This window comes from Pteropus medius, unplaced genomic scaffold (assembly GCF_902729225.1).
Source record: "Pteropus medius unplaced genomic scaffold, Ma_sr-lr_union100, whole genome shotgun sequence".
NCBI lineage: Eukaryota > Metazoa > Chordata > Mammalia > Chiroptera > Pteropodidae > Pteropus > Pteropus medius.
This window is the reverse complement of record NW_024354875.1, coordinates 34,048,911-34,069,652: the sequence shown is the minus strand read 5'-3', so window position 1 is coordinate 34,069,652 and position 20,742 is coordinate 34,048,911. Positions and strand designations below refer to the sequence as shown.

General features: G+C 39.3%; 1 protein-coding gene, 1 long non-coding RNA gene and 1 pseudogene across 7 annotated transcripts in view; 2 read left to right on the top strand and 1 right to left on the bottom strand.

Moving 5' to 3' along the window:
- Positions 1 to 16,313, bottom strand: part of LOC120597135 (uncharacterized) — a 47,009-nt gene extending 30,696 nt beyond the window's left edge. Inside the window, exons 1-3 of the long non-coding RNA XR_005651340.1 lie at positions 15,908 to 16,313; positions 14,378 to 14,545; positions 7,397 to 7,478 (exon numbers count right to left, since the gene is read on the bottom strand). This is a non-coding gene — a long non-coding RNA (uncharacterized LOC120597135). The remainder of the gene's footprint in view (positions 1 to 7,396; positions 7,479 to 14,377; positions 14,546 to 15,907) is intronic.
- Positions 3,942 to 4,060, top strand: LOC120597411 (uncharacterized; annotated as a pseudogene).
- Positions 16,314 to 16,510: 197 nt separating the features above from the next.
- Positions 16,511 to 20,742, top strand: part of GPR155 (G protein-coupled receptor 155) — a 37,711-nt gene continuing 33,479 nt past the window's right edge. For 3 of the 6 annotated variants that reach the window (XM_039855686.1, XM_039855681.1, XM_039855687.1), the window contains exons 1-2: positions 16,537 to 16,699; positions 18,912 to 18,995. The gene's annotated coding sequence lies outside the window, so the exon portion shown is untranslated. Of the gene's footprint in view, positions 16,700 to 18,911; positions 19,080 to 20,742 lie in introns of all 6 variants that reach the window. The other 3 variants (XM_039855684.1, XM_039855685.1, XM_039855682.1) reach the window with 3 other exon arrangements.

Here is a 20,742-nt window from a genome sequence, read left to right as displayed (position 1 = left end):
TTGATGTACCCAGAAGTCCAACACTGAATAAAAAGCTAAGGGAAAAAATTTAAAGAATATAAGGAGTAAGAAGTTTGAGCCCACTCACAAAGAAATACATGTAAAACATATGAGAACTGATTGTAGTATATGTGCTGCCAAAGCGAGCACAAAACACAAGAGAGCTGAAAGGTTAAAGATAAAAGAGATATTTATTTGAAGCCTCCACCAAATCATAGTCCAACATATGATATCACTCTAGCAACAAAGGATGTAAAATAACAAGTATTTAAAACATATAAAGTGTTCACCACAAAAGCTACAACCAGGGTCTATAAAAGAGTGTGCAAAACCATAAGTATGGTGAAAAGAAAAATATAAACATCTGTGAAAACTGGATAAACTAGTGAGAACTTTTGGGTTATATTTTGGAAAGGGTAGGACTGATCAAACCATTCCAGTTTCAGTTTTTTACATTTTCATGTTTTGGACTAGGGGACGTTCTCTCAGCAGAACATGTAGTCCATTGACAAATAACGTCTGGGAGTCTCAATGAAATAATAGGGTAAACCAGGTAAACAAATGAGAATTGCTGGAAGAAAGAGGCCTGGTAATGATTCACACAAAATTACTGAGTCTTTTCATAGTCTAGTGATGAAAAGGTAAAGAAGAGACTTCTAGCTTTAGGTCCGGCCTGTAAGATGCTTGGAAGCTGCCACTCCATCTGAACAAGTAAAATGCAAACTGAAACAAACTGAACAAACTGAAAAATCAACAACTCTTCTTAGATCTAAGAGAGCAGTGAGGTCACAGAGCAAAATGCTGCTCCCAATGTTAAAGGGACCAATCGGCAAATATAGAGAATCAGAACTTACTGGATCAGCAACCTCTGGGAACCAGCACTGGGGAAGGGAAACCTAAACTATATTTGACAAATTGCTGGGGGCTCAGTGTGGACAACTCTGAAAGTTAAAAACTCTAAGGGGAACCTAGTCATTGCAGGCCCTACATATTTGTGAGTTTTACTTCCCGGATCTCTACCAGGACCTTACAGAGAATATGAGGAAAGAATCCCACTCATCCTGCTTCCACACCATGCTTCTGGAAGGGGTAGGGAAAAAGGAACCATTCTGAAACACACTAGAGCAGGGGTTCCTCCGTAGCCTGTTAGGAACTGGGCCACACAGCAGGCAGTGAGCAGCAGGAGAGCGAGCGAAGCTTCATCTGTATTTGAGCTGCTCCCCAGCGCCAGTATCACCACCTCAGCTCCACCTCAGATCATCAGGCATTAGATTCTCATAGGAGCACCAGTCCTGGTGCTGAAAAGGTTGGGGACTGCTATGCTAGAGCATTCTGTTCTTTTTAATAAAATTTTCCTTCAAGAAAAACTTTAACCGAAGCCTCACCTATTAGAGTTTTATCAGAGCCCAACTGGCCTGGGCAAAGGAAACACTTCCAGCTCCCTCTAGCCATTCTGTCCCAGCTAAAGTGATGGGGAACAGGGGACTGAGAAGCACTTGTAAAGTTCACAGTCCAGAGACCCAGACACACCAAAAGACTGAGCCCTACTCTTAGGACTTACAGAACACTTTCCTTCTCCTCTACCTTACCATCACATTACCAAAGGCCTATTTACAGCAATTCCTTTTAGCCACTATATCATGCTCAGCTACCAAGAAAAAATTACAATACACACTAAAAGGCAAAAGCACAGGTGGAAGAACAAATCTCGGAACCAGACTCAGATATGGCGGGGATGTTGGAATTATCAGACTGGGAATTAAAAATGATTATTAATATACTAAGGGCTTTACTGAATAAAGTAGGCAGCATGCAAGGACAGAGACAATATATAGAGAGTGACGAAAATTCTAAGAAAGAACCAAAAAGAAATGCTAGAAATAAAAAAAGACTATAACAGAAATGAAGAATGCTTTTGATAGACTTATTATACTGGACCCAACTGAAAAAAAAAATCTCTGATCTTGAGGATATCTCAATAGAAACCTCTAAAATGGAGAAGCCAAGCGGGGGGGGGGGGGGGGGAGGAGGGCGGGGGGGGAGGGAAGACTGATAAAAACAAAATATCTAAGAACTGTGATACAACTACAAAATGTGTAATATATGCAAAATGGGAATACTAGAAGAAAGAAAAGAACAGAAGAAATATTTGAAACAATAATGACTAAGATGTCCCCCATTAATGTCAGACACAGATCCAGGAAACTCAGAAAACCCCAAGCAGGGTCTGATCCAGGTAGTCTGGCTTTGGAGTCTGTGCATGTACTTGCCACTTCCAGGGCCCAGGTTGGGAGGAGTCAAATTCAAGAAAGACTAGAGAGTACAGAAATTAGTAATAATGTGTGGGTAATGTGTTTTTAGACAAATAAATTGATATTATTTTGTGTTTTTCTAAGCAATACTAACAAGGAAAATATTAGGATGAAAGGTGGGGGTAAGCTGTATTCAGTAGTATATTAAATTCCTTTTCTTTGATAGGAGGTGGCCAGAGATTAATTTCAGGCTTTGGGGTATTTTTGTCTGTTTTTTAAGTTTAGTTACATATATGTTAACAACTTCTGGTCAAGATGGCAGAGTAGGTAAATGCTATGCTTGCCTCCTCCCATGACCACATTAAAATTACAACTAAACAACAGAACAACCATCATTGAGAACCACCCGAAGACAAGTCCTATAAATAAGGACATAGAGAAGAAGCCACACAAAGACTCATAGGAGGGACACAGAAGGGACACAGAAGAAACAAGCCCCCACACCCTTGGTGTGGTGGTTAAGAAACAGGAGGAAATTGTGGCTGTAGAGGTCCTCCCTTGAGGAGTGAAAGGTCCCAGACAGGGCTCCAGTGCTGGGAAGAGAATTCCACATAACTTCTGGCTGTGAAAACTAGCTGTGACTGTGGCTGAGAGAGACGGAGGGCTGCTGGAGTCCCAAGTGTTCCTCTTAAAGGGCTCACACATAGATTTATTCACTGATGGACTCACTTGCTCTAAGCTCCAGGACTGGGGCAGTAGCTCAAAAAGCACAAGTGGCATACAGGGAGGAATGAAATTGTTTGGCTTCAGGGTGAGGGCTGGAAAGACAGCTTTCTTCCAGACAGAAGTGTTGGAAGACATTATTGTTCCTTTATTGAGTCCTCCCGCAATGCACCCTTCAGGTGCAGGCAGGCACCAAGTATGAGTTTCCATTACCCCAGCCTGGGTGATTCCCTGAGACCTGCCGGGCCCAACTTTCAGGCTCACCCAAGCTGCTTCCGGTGGCTTTTCCATACAAATAGCCTATCTTGGTTTAAGCTAAAGACACTTCCTAAAATCTCTCAAAGGCTCACAAACCCCAAACAAGCAGCATCTGGCCTGGGCATGCCCACTACCTCTTGGTAAGTGACCCCAAGCCTGGGTACTAGGGGCTATCAACCTTGGTTTGCAGTTTAGCCTCTCCCAGGTGCCTTCAAGCCCAGCACAAGTGGTGACCATCTACAGATCACTTTGTAGCTCATACAAGTGGCCCCCAGATGGATACAGGCAGTGGCGTACCTTGCCTTTACCGGAGCCCCTCTCAAGAGGCCTCAGAACCAACACCCTTGGCCAGCTTAAGACCACACCAGAGCACCACCCAACCACCTCTACAAATGACACACCCAAAGGGCAGAGTAGGCAGGCACCAGAGTCCCACTAAAGTCAATCCTGCTCAAGGGGGAAGGGTCAGCCCCTGCACACAGCTCTTCTGCTGTAGTCACAGCCATTCCTCACAGCCAATCAGCCTGAGGGTCAATGATCCAACTGACCTTCCAACAGCAACCAAGGCTTAACTACAACAGAGGGCACACGCAACCCACATAAGTGATATACTGGAAGTACCCAGCTCAGGTGACCAAGGAGACTGTGCCACTGGGCTCTATAGGATATCTACTATATATGGCCACTCTACAAAAAACAGGATATGTAGTCTACAGCCATGCCACCCTGAACATGCTCAATCTTGTCTGATCTCGGAAACTAAGCAGGGTCGGGCCTGGTTAGTATTTGGAAGGGAGAACACCTCAGAATACCAGGTGCTATAGGCATTTAAAAAAAACAAAAACAAAAAAAAAAACACCTGGATACGTAGAAGATTTACCTAATACATAAAAACAAACACAGGGAGTAAGCTAAAATGAGGAGACAAAAAAACACAACCCAAAGGAAAGAACAGAACAAAACTCCAGAAAAAGAACTAAACAAAATGGGACAAGCAATCTACCAGATATGAGTTCAAAACATTGGTTATAAGGATGCTCAGTGAACTTAGGGGAAAAGTAGATGAACTCAGTGAGAACTTAAAGAGATAGGAAACATAAAAATGGAGATAGAAAACATAAAAAAAAAAAAACAGAAATGAAGAACACATTAGAGGGACTCGACAATACATTAGATGAAGCAGAGGACTGTATCAGAGATTTATAAGACAAGGTAGGATAAAATACCCAATCAGACCAGCAAAAAGAAAAAAGAATTTTAAAAAATGAGGATAGTTAAGGGGCCTCTGGAACAACATCAAGTGTACCAATATTTGCATTGTAGGGGTAAGAGTGTAAGAGAGAGAGCAAGGAATTGAAAACCTATTTGAAGAAATGATGACAGAAAACTTCCCTAACCTGGTGAAGAAAATAGACATAGCCCTGGAAGCACAGAGAGTTGCAAACGAGATGAACCCAAAGAGGCCCACACCAAGCCACATCATACTTAAAATGCCAAAAGTTAAAGACAAAGAGAGAAAAGAAAAACAATCATTTACCTATAAGGGAACTCCCAAAAGACTGTCAGCTGGTTTTTTAATAGAAACTGCAGACCAGAGAGGATTGGCATGAAATATTCAAAGTGATGAAAAGCAAAGACCTACAACCAAGATACTCTACCCAGCAAAGCTATCATTTAGAATCAAATGTTAAAGGGACAGGAGGGGGAAAGGGAGGGGAGAGGAAGATGAAAAGGAGGAGGAGGAGGAGGAGAAGAAGAGAAAGAGGAAGAAAAATAAAAAATGCGAATAATAAAATATCAATAACTACATACCTATCGACAATTATTTAAATGTAAATGGGTTAAATACTTCAATCAAAAGACAAGAGTAGCTGAATAGATTTAAAAAAAAACCCAAGACTTTTACATATGCTCCCTACAAGAGACTCATTTCAGATCAAAAGACACACAGAGACTGAAAATAAAGGGATGGAAAAGCTATCTCATGCGAAAGGACCTGAAAAAATAACTGGGGTAGCAATACTTATATCAGACAAAACAGACTTTAAAACAACAGCTATAACAAGAGACAAAGAAGGACCCAGCAATTCTAATCCTGGGTATTTATGTGAAGAAATCCAAAACACTAATTCAAAAAGACATATACATCCCTATGTTCACTGCAGCATTATTTAGAATAGACAAGATATGGAAGCAACCTAAGTATCCACTAGTAGATGAAACAGGTAAAGAAGAAGTGGTACATATAAACAATGGAATATTCCTCAGCCGTAAAAAAGAGTAAAATCTTGCCATTTGTGACAACATGGATAAACCTAGAGGTATTATGGTAAGTGAAAGAAGTCAGACAGAAAAAGAAAAATACTGTAGGATTCTAAAAAAAACGAACAAACAAAACAGAAGAATGTCATAGATACAGAGAGCACTTTGATGGGAGGCAGTGTTGAGGGGATGGGTGAAAATGGGGAAGGGATTAATATGTACTAATTGCCAGTTATAAAAACTGTCATTCGGAAGTAAAGTACATCATAGTGTATATAGTCAATAATATTGTAATAACTATGCATGAAGTCAGATGGGTACTAGACTTATCAGGATGATCACTTCAAAAGTCGTATAAATGTCTATTCACTATGTTGTATACTTGAAACTAATATAATACTGTTTGTCAATTGTAATTGAGAAGTGAAAAATTATTTAAATATATGTTAACAATTTAATGGCAACTACTAAAAAAATAAAGAAGATATTCTATCTTTTTATGAGGAAGAAATTGGAATTTACTGAACTTCCCATTAGAAAATTCAATGAACTATGACACACTTACATATAGACTACTATAAGCTATAAACTCTAAGTGACTGGAATACTTATGGGGCTCACAGAGAAACTAATTCAGGGTTTGGTGGAGTTGAGGTTCACCAGCAGAAGGGGGACGCTGAGAATGGTAATAGCTCACCTGGGACTATTAAGAAGATGGAAGAGAATTCCATGCCTACAATTCTTGAAGCTAAGCTAAGCAGAGCCTACTGGTGACAGATGAGCTCCTCAGGCAAAAACCCTGCTTTTGTTTAGAATGTTAACCAATAGGGAAACTACACGGCACAGATGAGAGCCCATAGGCAATGACTGTAGGAGAGAAGGTGATTTGGGGGATCCAAGATGTCAGAGCCTCAGATTTGGGGGCTATCCAGGGCAGAAAGAATTTGGAAGTGGCAGAAATAGAACGTCAAGCTGTGCCTTTCTACTGAGAAGGCAGACTTGGAGAAAAGTACACAAAATAGTGATTAAGGTAAGGTCTGGCCAAGACAGGTAAACCAAACCTATTGGTTCTGCCTCACTTTCAGAGGCCCATTCTATCCAAGATAAATTTACAGTGACAGCAGAAATCTTATAGTAGAGAGTAGGGAAACCGGTGAACCAGAATCATCACTCATGCCACCCAACTATCAGATTTACTTGGTGGGAGGAAAACAGGTATTTCCACAGTGGGTGGTACTATTCAGCCCAGGGTAGCCTAATGCAATTCACGCCTTTGAAAATAGATTATTTTATTTTGATAGAAATGCTTCCTTTGCTGGGATAATTATCAACTAGACCATTTGAGTATGTGGAGAGTATCCTAACGGTTTGGTGTTGCAAGTGCAAGTAATTGTCTCCACTATGGCTGAGAGCTTATTGTCATCATCTTGAGATGGTATTAAGGATCCTACATGGAGGTCCTATGATTCTGATTAGACAGAGCAGAGTGTACAAATGAGCCGAGTCAATCACAGGTAGGCACAGCTGGGTGTCTGATGCACTCTTTGAGGCAGACTGCACTCCTCGAGGCAGACAGAAGACGGTAGATAACAGACATTCATAATGCAGTGCAGCTGGAGCCCCAGATCAAACAACCAGTTCCAAAGTTGAGCCAAGGATCCGAGGAAGGAGTTGGGTATGGGAGGCCAGAGCAGGGGTTCAGAGATGGGACACCTTCCAGGAATTTTATCAAAAGGTTATTTTCTTCGAAGTGGTTGTTTTTTTTTTTTATTAGACATGATATGGAGCTGTAAAGTGACTTTTGCTCAAGAGCATCTTAAAGGTTCTGCTAGACATTTGACAAACATATAATAAGTATATCCCTCCCAGACATGTGACAAACATGTGATAAGCATACTCACAGCGTGATTACGAGCCATTAGTACACACATCCTGCAGTTGCTTACTCTTTTCAAGCCTTAAGGTCTCATTGCTTCAGTTTCTCTAGAGGAAATACATATTGACTTTAAAATAATTTATATTTCCATTAGTTGATACTGCTCTGCTATCTTCTTTGATCATACTTCATAGATTCGTATCTATTTGTACATTTCTATTTTATTTTATTCTGTACTGAGAATTTTTTATCTTGACTCCATAGAAGGAGCTATAGAAGTATTCTTCTCTGTGTTGGGTAAGAACTTTCTACACTCTGAATCTAGAATGGGGCTCCAATAACACATGAGAATTTGAAAAATGGTACAAAGTAACAATTTTAAAAGACATTTAACTTTTAGAAAAAAACGTAGGTCAATATCATCATGATCTCGATGCAGGAAAGGATTATTTTTTAAAGACACCAAGTGTAAAAACTATAAAGAAAAAGATTAGTAAAATGTCATATATTAGAAAACAACATTTCTGAGGAAAGAAGAATGATGATTGCTTCTCAAAGACAGAAGCTTTAAGAGATGGTGAAATGACTGCAGTGGAGTTTTGCTACATAATCCACAATATGGCAAATGTATTGGCTTAGTTATTGAATGTGCCAGAAAATTACTTCATCCAGTTTCACCCATAATATGAACTTTCTGACTGGGATTTGATAATGCCACTATAGTGAAGACATGATGTATATATACAAGAAACGAAGACAGTGATCAGTTTTGTTTTGTTTGCTTTTCTCCACAAAGGACAAACCGAAAAGAAATGAGTTTTGCATGAGGAACAACTTTCTAATAGGAAAACAGCCATTTAAATAGTTTTCTGAAGGAAGTCGCCAGACTTCGCCTGCCCTTTTTTCTATAACACATTTCTCCCCGCAGAGCACTGAGACTCTAGAAAAATTTTCTGCCCTCCTCTAAGGCAAATATTCCTGCCTGCCCTTGAAACAGATGTATAATTTCTAGTTTATTCCCTAGAGCAGCCTTAACTAAGAATTTGCATTAGAATTATCTGCAGAATCTGGGAAAAAAATACAGACCTTGGACCCAATCTCCATGATATTGATTTAGTAAGTCTGGCTGGGGCCCTGGTAGCTATATTTTTAAAAATTATGTACTACAACAACCATCTCCAAAACTAGAATCCAGTCTTCTTTCTGACTGGGTCTCTGACTAACACTCTTGTATTTAAGAGGTCTTAAGTTCTCTTTCCTGATTCAACTTTTTGGAATGTTTTAGGGAAAGCCTCCATAGAAATTGGGGTAAATGGAAGGCCTAAATAACTTTTGGAATTCTGGGAGCATTTCAATAGTTGTAGAATTAATTATTAGGACATCGTTTGTCATATTTGGTCTATGTCAAAACCAATGATGATTCCCCATGATTTATTCTGTTTCAGCCATTGTCAGTCACAAAAACAATCTGCTGCTAGAGATTAGTGTTCTGATACCTCTGCTGCTAGAGATTAGTGTTCTGATACTTCTCTGTCAGATACTTTTGTTGGTAGCTGAAAGAAGCAGAATAAGAAAGAGCAGGTGTTTCCATTTTAAGTGATTCTCTAAATACAGAAACTTCACAAACTTGTGTAGCTGGCATTCTAAGAGTTAGTAGGTCAACAAATATTTATCAAGTACCTACTATGTGACAAGCAATGTTCCAGGCACTGAAGATCCTATAGCAATCACCACAGAGCACCTGTCCCTTCAAGGAGGAGACTGGAATTCCTGAAATACTCTACTGGAAGAATGCTTCTGAGGTCTGTGCTTAATTGTTGTGCTGAGGATGTGATAACCATTTTTGAACTAGTTATTTACTCAAAAGTTTCAATCATATTTTAACTAGAATCAGCTAAAGACCTTCTTACTCCAAAGTCAAAATTAAATCCGAGGTTTTCTCTATTTCCTCTATATTTTACAAAGTTGGTTAGTTTTAGAGCTTTTCATCTTAGAGATTATTCAAATTACAAAATGCTCTACACATTTTATAAGATTCTTTGTTTAAAGATTGCCTATTACATAAACTTGTCTCTGAGCACATTTTTTTCTTTTTTTCTCCCCTTGGCTTTGTTGAAATATAATAGATAATTAGTTGCTTGTATTTATATTGTACAATTCAATGAGTTTTTTCAATTATAGGTGGCACACAATCATATATTAGTTTCAGTTGTACAGCATAGTGATTAGAGAACTATATAACTCACAAAGTGATCACCTCAGTAAATCTAGTACCCCTCTTCCCCCTACATATTTATTACATTATCCATTTGTACTTCTTAATCTCTTTGCCCTTTTTCATCATCCCCCAACCCCCCTCCCATTTAGTAGCCCTCAAAATATTCTCTATGAGTTTGTTTCTGTTGTTGTTGTTGTTTTGTTCTTTTGATTCCACATGTACATGAAATCATGTGATATTTGTCTTTCTCTATCTGACTAACTTCATTCAGCACAATACCCTCTAGGTCCATCAAGGCAATATCTTTCTCCATCCCCTTGCTTTTAGTCTGTGTGTGTCTTTTAATCTGACGTGAGTCTCTTGTAGGTAACATGTAGGGGTCATATTTTCTTATCCATTCAGCCACTCTATCTTTTGGTTGGAGCATTTAATTCTTTTCCATTTGAGGTACTAGTTGATAGGAATGTAGTTATTACCATTCTTTATTCCTGTTTTTGATAAATGTTTTTTCTTCTTAAAGAAGTCCCTCCAACATTTCTTATAATACTGGTTTGGTGTTGATAAATTCCTTTAGTTTATTTTTGTCTGGGAAGCTCTTTATCTGTCCTTCTAAATGATAGCTTTGCTGAATAAAGAATTCTTGGTTGTATGTTCTGGGTTTTCACCACTTTGAATATTTTGTCCCTTGAGTCCTATATAGTTTCTTTTGAAAAATCAACTGCCAGTCTTATGGGTGCTCCTTTGTAGGTAACTAACTGCTTTTCTCTTGCTGTTTTTAAGATTCTCTCCTTGTATTTAAACTTTTGCATTTTAATTATAATGTGTCTTGGTGTGGGGTTCTTTGGGTTCATCTTTTGGGGGACTCTCTGAGCTTCCTGGGGTTGTATGTCTATTTCCTTCACCAGATTAGGGAAGTTTTCCATCATTATTTCGTCAAACAGCTCTTCAACTTCTTGTTCCCCTTTAGGTACTCCTATGACTTGGATGTTTTTACATTTAATTTTGTCACATAGGCTCCTTAAATTATTATCATCTTGGCTTTTTTCTTGCCGTTCTGATAAGGTGCCCATGGCTTCCCCAACCTCTGTATCGGTGGTTAGATCCTCTTCCTTATACACTGTCGATTTCCTCTAATATACTCTTCATCCCAGATAACGTGTCCTTCATTTCTGACTGGTTCACTTCTATAATTTCCATTTCCATTTTTATGTTTTTGAAGTTCTCACTGAATTTAACCAAAAGTTTATTGAGCATCTTTATAACCAGTGTTTTGAACTCTGCACCTGTTAGATTACTTGACTCCATTATATCTGGATCTCTGTTCTGTTCTGTCATATGATTTCTGCTTCTTTGTCTTCCCATTTTGGCTGCCTTTCCATGTCTATTTCTATGTATGAAGCAAAACTCCTAAGTGTCCCGGTCTTATTAGTGTGGATTTGTGAATTAGGTGTCCAGTGGCACAGTCCTGAGAGGGATTCAGCTGCAGACCAAATTTAGCCTAAGCCTCTACCCCTCTAGGGCCAACTGTTAAGATTTGGCAAGCAATCCACAGATGCTGTGCTTATAGTTGCCTCAACAAGTCATGCCAGAAACTGAGGCCAGCTGCCAACAGTGTGGGTCTTGGGGTTGGCTCAGTAAGGAGCACTGGATTCACTGAGGATACACCTGGATGTGGCTTGGGTGGGGCCACAAGTTGGGGGAGGCAGAGTTTCAGGGAATCCTCTGGGCAGAGTGACCTCTCTTATCCAGTTTGATGATGTCTCAGCTATGGCAATACTGCCAGCACTTCTGCCCATGAGAAAGCCTCGCCTCTGGCCCTCACTCCAACAACTCAGTGGCCCCCTGTAAGTCTCTGGTGCCGCCCGAGCAGCCGACCAAGTGCTGGTGCTCAGAGCAAGCAAGTCCATCACCACAAAAATCCGGTTGCAGATATGGCCCCTTTAAGAGGTCTCTGCAGCTGCCAGCTGCCAGCTGCCACTGCCATAGCCTCTGTCCCACTCAGCCACTCAGGACCAGGCAGGCAGCCCTGTATCTTTGCCCCCTCCTACCTTCTACTGTTGCAGGTTGATTAATTACTTCTCTCCCTGTTGTAGTGCTTCTGTTCATCTAGATCCCAGGAGACTTTGCTTGCTGTTTGCTCTGTGTTTCCGTCTCAACTTTCATGTGGTCACAAGAGGGATGAACAAAGCCTCTATCATCTGTGCCATTTTTAGGTGCATCCTTCTGAGTACGTTTTTAAGTGAACAAACTAGTAGTAAAAATGGGAGTATTTTGTTTGTTTTTCACGTTTGTGTTCCTGATCTCTAATCTCTTTCAAAAAAAAATGTGGTCAAAACAAAACCACCAAGTATCAAGAAGCTAAATCCATCCAAATCCATCCTGAAACAAAATGGATGGCCAGTAAAGTCATCACACTTCTACCATATGGTTTCTGTACCCTATTTTATCAAAGTCCTCCATTTAACTTTCAGTTTCATAATCTAATTCTGGCTTCATCGCTTTTCCGCTTAAGTGCTGGCCCAGACAAAAGCCTGTGTGTGTGTGTGTGTGTGTGTGTGTGTGTGTGTGTGTGTGTATTTACATTGATCACTTTATTATAAAAGGATATGAAAAAGGATACAGATGAATATCCAGATAGAAGAGATGCATTGGGCAAGCTACGTGGGGAGGCGTACAGAGCTTCCATGCCCTCTCCAAGAGTGCCACTCTCCCATAGCTTCCACATATTCACCAAACTGGAAATGTCATTAGAATATTTTAATAGCAAATTGAAAGGAGAGTATTATACATATTAAATTAGAAGATAATTTTCAGAATTTTATCTTTTAAATTATTTTATCTAAAATTTTATTTTATTTTAAATTATTTAATTATAGCATTTAAAATAACAAAAAGAAGGCATAATTTAGGAGAATATTTAAATAAGGCTATAAACCTGGGCCAAGTGAAAATTTGGAAAAAAATAAATCATGTACTATAAAAGAACTATACCACAGTTGCTTATAACAAATAGCTCCCATTGAATAGCAGTACACTTTAATATCCTGGATAGCTGATAGGCAATTATGTTTTTTATTCAATCATTCACGAACCATTTATGGAACACCTACCGTATGTAGGGAATGGTCTATTATAAGTGGTAAGGATATAATAGTTAATAAAAACAAGGCCTTGGCCTAGTACGAGTTCATATATTGCACTATTGCAGTGCTCTTAAATTGTGTTATTTTATAGGTGGATTTTGTATACCTACTTCGTTTAATACATAGTAGTGGCTTTTAAATTTGTTTTAGAAAAATATTTACTATTAGGTATTGTTCACCATTTTTATATAGCCAAAATACACATTTTAAGACTTATTTCAGACTTTTTCCTGATAAAATTAGTACACATATTTTGGTAGAACTTTCCTATACAGAAAAAAAAAATCGCATGTATTTTTACTACTCAGAGATAATAACTGTTGGGATTTTTTTCTGTCCATTTGATTTGAAGAGACAAAAAAAACAACTCAAACTTGTTTAAACAATAAATAAAATTGATTGGCTCAATTAAATCTTAAAGTTACAATTCCTAATAGTACGACTAGCAGGAATTGGATTAATAATAAACGACACTTGAGTGCTTCCAATGAGAAGCAGATGGGCCATATTAAAATAATAATAATAATAATAATAATAATAATAATAATAATAATACCACTACCAACAGTAAATAGGGACCCATCTCATGATCAGATGGTGAAAAGCAAAGAGGTGTAGTTGTACCCTCAAACCATAAGTAAATGTTATGCTAGATGCAAAATACAGAGAAGTGAGACAGAAAGCAAAATTTTGATCATAATAGCTTATAGAAATGATCCAGAGTACTTTTTCTTAATGAAGGCCCATAAAACCTGACTGCCTCCCATTTACCTGCCTTTCCCTTTTGAGAAAAATTTGGCCTTGCCTTCCACCCAAGGTTACGGTCTTGTCGCATCCCCAATGACCCACCATTTCAGCATGACTGATGCCAACGCTAAGACTTCCTAGGAATGAGGCTTCCTTTCACTATGGGACCACATTATCTAACCAAGAGATTGGTCATCAATTCATTTTTCAGATTGATTTATGACCAAAAGAAAGAATTATAGATGGAAAAAAGGCCACATACTAAACCTAATATGCTCAGGAGAGGCCTGAAAGGCAGGCCTTACAAACTCAGAGACTGAAAGTAACCAGATAGGATGGTCTGAATATAAAAATTCCTAACTAAAAGCGAGTCACGGTAGATAGTCATGTCCTAGGCCTGAGCTTCCTTGACAAAGGTCAATCTTTACCTTAAGTGGAACTGTCTATTGTCTTTTTTGTACCTAAGACGACAAATCTTGAAATGTCAGAATAATCTCCTTTTCCAGACCCCTCAGGCACAACCACTGCACCAGAGCACAAGACCACAGAACCCCTCATTGTTACTTTGTTTCCCACATACCACCTCTATATGCTGTAAATGTTAATTATTAACTATCCTGTTCCCACCAAGAAGTATGTGTCTCTCTGTTTTACTTTTCATCCAATTCCAGAGATTTCCCTGCTTTGCTTTCTCTTGCCCCCTTAATCTACCATCAATGGAGTTCATGTAACCTTCCTTAGATCTCCTCCTTTGATTCTAATATATAAGCTGCAATACTGCCATTCTCCAGAGCATTTTCTCAATCCACCGAGATATTGCTTCCCTGCAATTGTCATCAGTTTGGTTCAAATAAACTCATAAAAATTCAAAAAAAGAAAAAAAATTTGATTGGCTCACAAGAAAGAGAAATCCACAGGCTGACTGGCTTCAAGTGAGGCTTGATTCTACAACTTAATTTGTCATCAAGAATCCATTTATTTCCTTCTCTGTCGTGCCTTCCTTGGTGTGTGCATCACTCTAATACTGGCTCCTCTTATGATCCCAGGATGCTGCCAGCATCTTCCCCTAACAGGAAACAAAACCTCAGCATTCTTGGCAAAAGTCCTAAGAGTAATTGTATCAAAGTACCTTAGAGCCAATGCCCACCTTGACTCAATTGCTGAGTCCAAAGGGATGAAATATACTGATAGCCAAATTTTTCTCAGTTACATCAGAGTTATATCACCTCTGAAGGCGAGTGAAGTCAAATTCTCTGGAGATATATGGATCCCCAAAGAGAAACTGGTGTTATTGGGAAGAAGATGGGAGTTTTAAAGAAACTAAATAATGTTAAAGAAATTTCAAATCATAACAGACATATTCAACTTTAGTATATGTGCAGCCAAAGCAAGCACTAGACATATTCAAACAACACATTTTAAATCACTCTAATTACTTTTACTATTTTATCTTCCTCTTCTTTACTCAACTATGGTTAGACTTTATAGATGGGCCAGAGTTCCTGCTTTTTCAAGAAAGATAATCCTCAAAATTTCAGTAGGGAATACTTGATAGATATTAAAAATTATGATATAGACCTACGTTTATGGATAAAAGTTAATTGTATATGATAAATGTTACTAAAAATCATATGTATTAAAAATGTCTATTGTATGATGCTATTTTTCTTAATCTACATACAGAAAAAAATGATACATATAGTAAAATGTTAACAGAAGTTATCGGTAGGTATTGATTTTTCACTATTTCATTATTATTTAGTACATTCAAAATCAGAAATAAAAAAAGTTAGAAATCGAAACTACAATTCTCTTAAGTACTAAGCCCCCATTTGGTGATGTGGCCTAGCATAAGTGACTCCATTGTGGGCCCGTGGTTTTCTTTTAACATGAGAACAAAGGTCAAGTGAGGAGAACAGAAGCCAGAATGCATGACTTTTCTATAGTTTGTGTCTGCGCATTTTTCTCCTGCTTAGTTTTCAAAGCCTTTAACCAACCGTTAGCTTGCCATGATTTTTCAAGTTAAGCTGTATGTTCTTGTACCTTTGCACTAAAATTACCAAGATGATAGAAAGACACTGAAGTTGCCAGACAAAAAAGTTAAAGATGCAATGCAAACTAGAGGCTTTACAAAGGACAGATTCTTGTGAAGTTATTAAGTGGGATTAGGTTATAAATATTTTTAAGTTTGAAATAATTTTGATTCTGAAAGATTAATTCAAATACAGGATTTCTTCCAGTTTCAAAAGAGAGCTCTATAGAGTAAGTCCTCACGTAATGTCATGGATAGGTTCTTGGAACTGCAGGGAAATAATATATAAGGAAATCAATTTTACCTTAGGCTAATTACTATAAACAAGAGTTAAATTCTTGGCATCTCATCAGTGTTATAACAAACAAACTGAAGGAAAAGGCGTTATTGGAGCACCTGCTGTAGAAGTTTTCCACCAATACAACCAGTTTCCTCTTGGTAGACTAAGGGGGTATGCATGCAGTTTCCCCCACGACAGAAACACAAGCAGTCAGCAACTGGACCAGCTCACTACAAATCAAGCACAGTGGAAAAGCTTTACAGGCATTTTAATCTCTGATTTAGTCAAGTCCAGATGACATCCCTTGGGAAAGGAGGAAGGTGAGACTACTGACCCAGGTCTGACTCTAAGTCCTCGCGTTAAATCTTAGCTATAAACATGACGAAGCTAAGAGAGGATTTGCCCTATCACTCAAAGCTGTTAGGTGTAGAGACTAAAGGCCTCTGCAGCTGATTTTAAGAGAATGGGATTACAAATACCCACAGCGGCCGGCTTCTCGCGGGAGCTAGACGGCCGGAAGTCCCGCCGCCAGAGTCTAGTGACTGGGCCTCCCGCTGTAAGCGGAGCCGGGGACCGCGTGCCTCGTCGACCCGGCGGCGGGGGCGGAGCCGGAGGCGGGGCTGGAGGCCGTGTGCCTTGGAAGCTCCCGGCGAGGGGCGGGGCCTGAAGGCGGGGCGCGCGGGGCGGGGCGGGGCGGGACCGCACCGCCCGCGTGAGGAGAAGCTGACCCGGTCAAGGCTTCTCCGCATCTCACTTTCGCGCAACGTGACTGAGCTGCTGCAGCCAGAAGCTAGTAGCTGTCTTCCAAGAGGGCTGGAGTGGGAGATGATGGTGATTTCCTCCCTGCTTGGCCCACAGCGAACACCGACTCCCTCCTCCTCGCGGCCCCGGGGCTGCAGACGTAGCAGGTGAGATGGGCCCCTTGGACGCTGACCTTTGGGTCCTGGCTTGGCCTCGAGGGACCTTAGTGCCCCCGCTCTCCCGTTCTGTGTAGGTGGGCAGCGCCCAGCCCATGGCGCCCAGGCCCGCAGGCCACTGCCTGCGCCTGCCCGCCTCTGCCCCGCACTGCCCTCCTTTAGGACGAACGTGCATGGCCATCTGAGAAGGCTTTCGTAGGGGAAGGGGCGGCTTGTGCCCTCCAGTGACATGACTGTCATTCCTCGGTTTGAAGAGCACTTCATTGTACGTGTATCCCCCTGTCATTCTCGTCCTCTTCCCTTTATCCCAAGAGGTAGCCTCAGTATCTGCCCTCCTGGGAGATTCTGCCCATGTACTTGGAGCATTGCCCCAAATTTTCTCCCTTTTCCCTTTTTTGGAGCATGTCAGTTACCCAGAACTTGTAACTCTCATGCCCTGGGAACGGTGACGACCAACTTTTTATCCTAGGCACAGACCGCAAACTGCCTTTCCACTTCCACTGTTGCCTGCCCAGGCATTGTATGACAGCTCTTTGGGCGGCCTATATAGTTATCGACCCTCTACGCCCTTATCTTGGAGGGCCAAAATCTATCCCTGATGACAAGGGAAAAGCAGCGCTCAATGCTCCCCACCCTGGGTCTCAAAGGAGGACATTTAATTCCCTACAAGTAGATAAGAGTGAGTGGCTGGTGTGACTGTTGATGGTGAAGAGTGCTTTAGTAGTACCACAGTGTATTATGCTTGTTCCACAGGATAAAGGATATTGGGTGTTTGAGAAATAGACAGCCTACAAGTTTAAAGCTTTCTCTTTGAAGTTAATCAGAAGTAAAGCAGTTGTTTACAATTTCAGTGGTTCTGTGATGCTCTCTAAGCCAAATATGAAGTAGCCAGAAGTGGTTTGTATGTAGCATTTCTCCACTCCCTGCCCCAGTGAGTGGTCAGTGAGCAGTCTTTTACTGTGACAGAACAACAACATGTTTGTTCTGTAACAAGCTATGTTTCAGTGAGATGAAAAAAACTAGATTTAAGTTTTTTAAAAAGGCTCTTGCTATAGTTCCTGTTCATTTTAAAAGAATGCTTTCAAAAACATATTTTCCTCCCATTGAGAAAAAAAGGTTAAGAAGGGTTAAAGAAGTTCAAGTTAGTACTTGAGAGATGGTCACAGGAATGGGGAGTCTGGCATAGGGAATGTAGTCAGTAGTAATGTAATGGCTATGTGTAGAGCCAGATGAATGATAGAGTCATCCAGGGGATCATTTCATAAATTATATAAATGTCTAGCCAATGTACTGTATACTTGAAACTATAGTAAAAAAAGATAAGATAAAACTCTATAAATACTTTTTGGTTATTTTGACTTTCCCTCAACTAGCAGATATTGCTTTTATAATGTTGAGGAACATTAAAAGAAACCTCATGGAAAGGGGCAGATTACTTTGCAGAGTTTTTCTCTTGCTTTTCGACTAACAAAGTTAAACCCAGGCATTGCTACAACTATTTGACCATCATTTTGAGAAAAATGAAGAGCTCTCCCTTCCCTGCTAACAACTATTTACAAAGAAAATTAAACTCAACTCCTCTTAATTGTTTCGTATAAAATAAAAACTGATAACCTTACGACCCATCCCGTCCTTCTACTTTAGTAGAAGAATCTTCAATACTAAGTATTGTTTGAAGAATTGGCATAGAACAATGGATTATATTTAATTTGTTACCATTCTTATCATTATTATTAGGACTACAACTCCTTATAGCAATTACTACCGTTTCTTTAAAGCCTTCTTTGTGATAAGCTACTATGATAAGCTGTGTCTAAAATTTCCAGTCCTCACAATATTCCTCTAAGGAGGTTCCTACTCTAATTTTACAGTTGAGAAGGCTAAGAGTCTGAAAGGCTAAGTAACTTGCCCAAAGAGTTAAGTATAAGGCTCCAAATTGGGTTCAGATCTGTTTGATTCTTTTTACTGAACAACCGTTCGTTTAAACTGTTCGTTTAAAATTATTGAAATACGTTGATATGCCAGTGTGGTACAAATGAGCCATATGAATTACTAGTACTTCAGGCAAAGAAATGTAAGGAACTTGGAAAAAATAACAGAAAACTGAGCTAGTTTATCACCTTGTTCTTTAGCACTGCCTTTTCAAGTCCACATCTTTAAGGGCTTCAAATGTTTATAACACTTTTGTTTAATTGTTTACCAGCTCCTACTTCAGCTGTGAGTACCTGTACCAACAGTAGCTTTCCCAGGATATAATTTGACACTTAACTTGCTAAACTTCAAGCATGTGAGTGAGTATATAGGTTTTATATATTTTGACCACTCCTATCTAATCCTAGAAGAAAAATACTTGTCCTGATCCAGATTAAATGTAAGTTGTTTTTTGTTTTTTGTTTTTTAAATGGCTCAGTTTATACCAGAGTAACACAGAGAAAATTATTTCACTCACACCCCTGAGTATCAGTTGTAGCTGGTCTCTGGCCTGCCATCTGAGTCTTTTTAATGCAATGTGGGTGTTTGAGAACTTAACCTGGGCATTGTAAATTTCAGGAAGCATGAGCTAAATAATTACTTACTACCTCATATAAGGCCATATTAGATGATTAATCCAGAATAATTACTTAGAAATTGGCAATTGTCACCATATTAATTTCAAGTTGCTAATAAGAGTAGATTAATTTCAGAGTTGTCCAAACCTCATGTTCACTGTGTCCTTGGCAGCAAGAGGGGCGTCTGATAAGTATTGTAATATTAGCATAAAGAATTTTCCCTTGCTTTAGCATTTTCTAGACATCTTTAGGACATTTTAAAACATTTTGTGTTCTTTAACATTTATGAACAGCTTTAGAATATTTTAGAACACATTTTGTGGTCTTGGGCCTGTTGCTATAGTGAAAAACTTAGGATACTTTATCATTCAAAAAAAAAAAACAAGAGAGAGAGATTTCTGTCCATGACCTAGATAGTTCCTAAAAGAGAACATCAATTCACTAAAGGGTGAAATAAATATACACATATGGAGTCTCTTGTGCTCCATACACTATGTTAGGTGTTAGGGATACAACAGTAAACAAACACATCCACAGACTCTATTTCTATGGCACTTAAAGTCTAGTAAAGTAGAAAAACACAAATCAAATAGTCAATCTAATGCATAGTAAAATTAGAAAATGAAGAAAGTGGACCTAAAGGTAAGAAACATGATTCTATTTGAGAAAGTCTCCTGGCCTGGCTATGGGGTCAGAAAAGCCACCCCGATAAAGTGACTCCTGAACTACATGATTTGGAGCATGACTAGCCAGTATTATGTAGAGAGTGGTAGGTGGATAGAGAACATTTTAGAATTAATTGCATGTGCAAAGTCCATGTGGCAGAAGGAGATTATGGGGCATTCAAGAAGGCCAATATCTGTGGCTGCTGTAAAAGGAACTAAGAGTAGGCTTTGTGCCAGATATGATTATAAGGACTTTAGTTGAATAATCTCAAGTTCCTATGAGGTAGGTACTATTATTACCATTACACAGATGAGGAAAGTGAGACACAAAAAACATAAATTACTGGTTCAAAGTTGACAAGTGATACTCTGCTATATCCTCCTTCCTATCCTAGAGTCAAGTATGAACGCAGGCTGGAAAGGCCCCTCTTGTCCAGTGTGTCTTCTTGATGTACTTTTGAAATTTCTGGAGAATTTAAATGCATGTGAACATTCAGCAGACTCTAGCTCTATGCTCTTAATTGCTAGGCAGAGCTCTAGTATGGATCACTGGAGAGGACCCTGGGGTATCACTGCCACTGTAACATTTATGGATCTTATTTTACTCAAGTCTGATCCTAAATATAGGACAGCCATATAAATATTTTAAGCTGACTCACCTTCGAGAGTGAAGAGATTATTGTCAGCTAGGAAACACACTCACCTCTTTTTAAAACATATTTTTCTTTCATGGTAGTTGAAGAAAAATATGTGTATTTATTTGGCCATTTAATAAGTCTAGGTTTGCCAATGTATCCTTTCAACTATATTGTTCTTATTG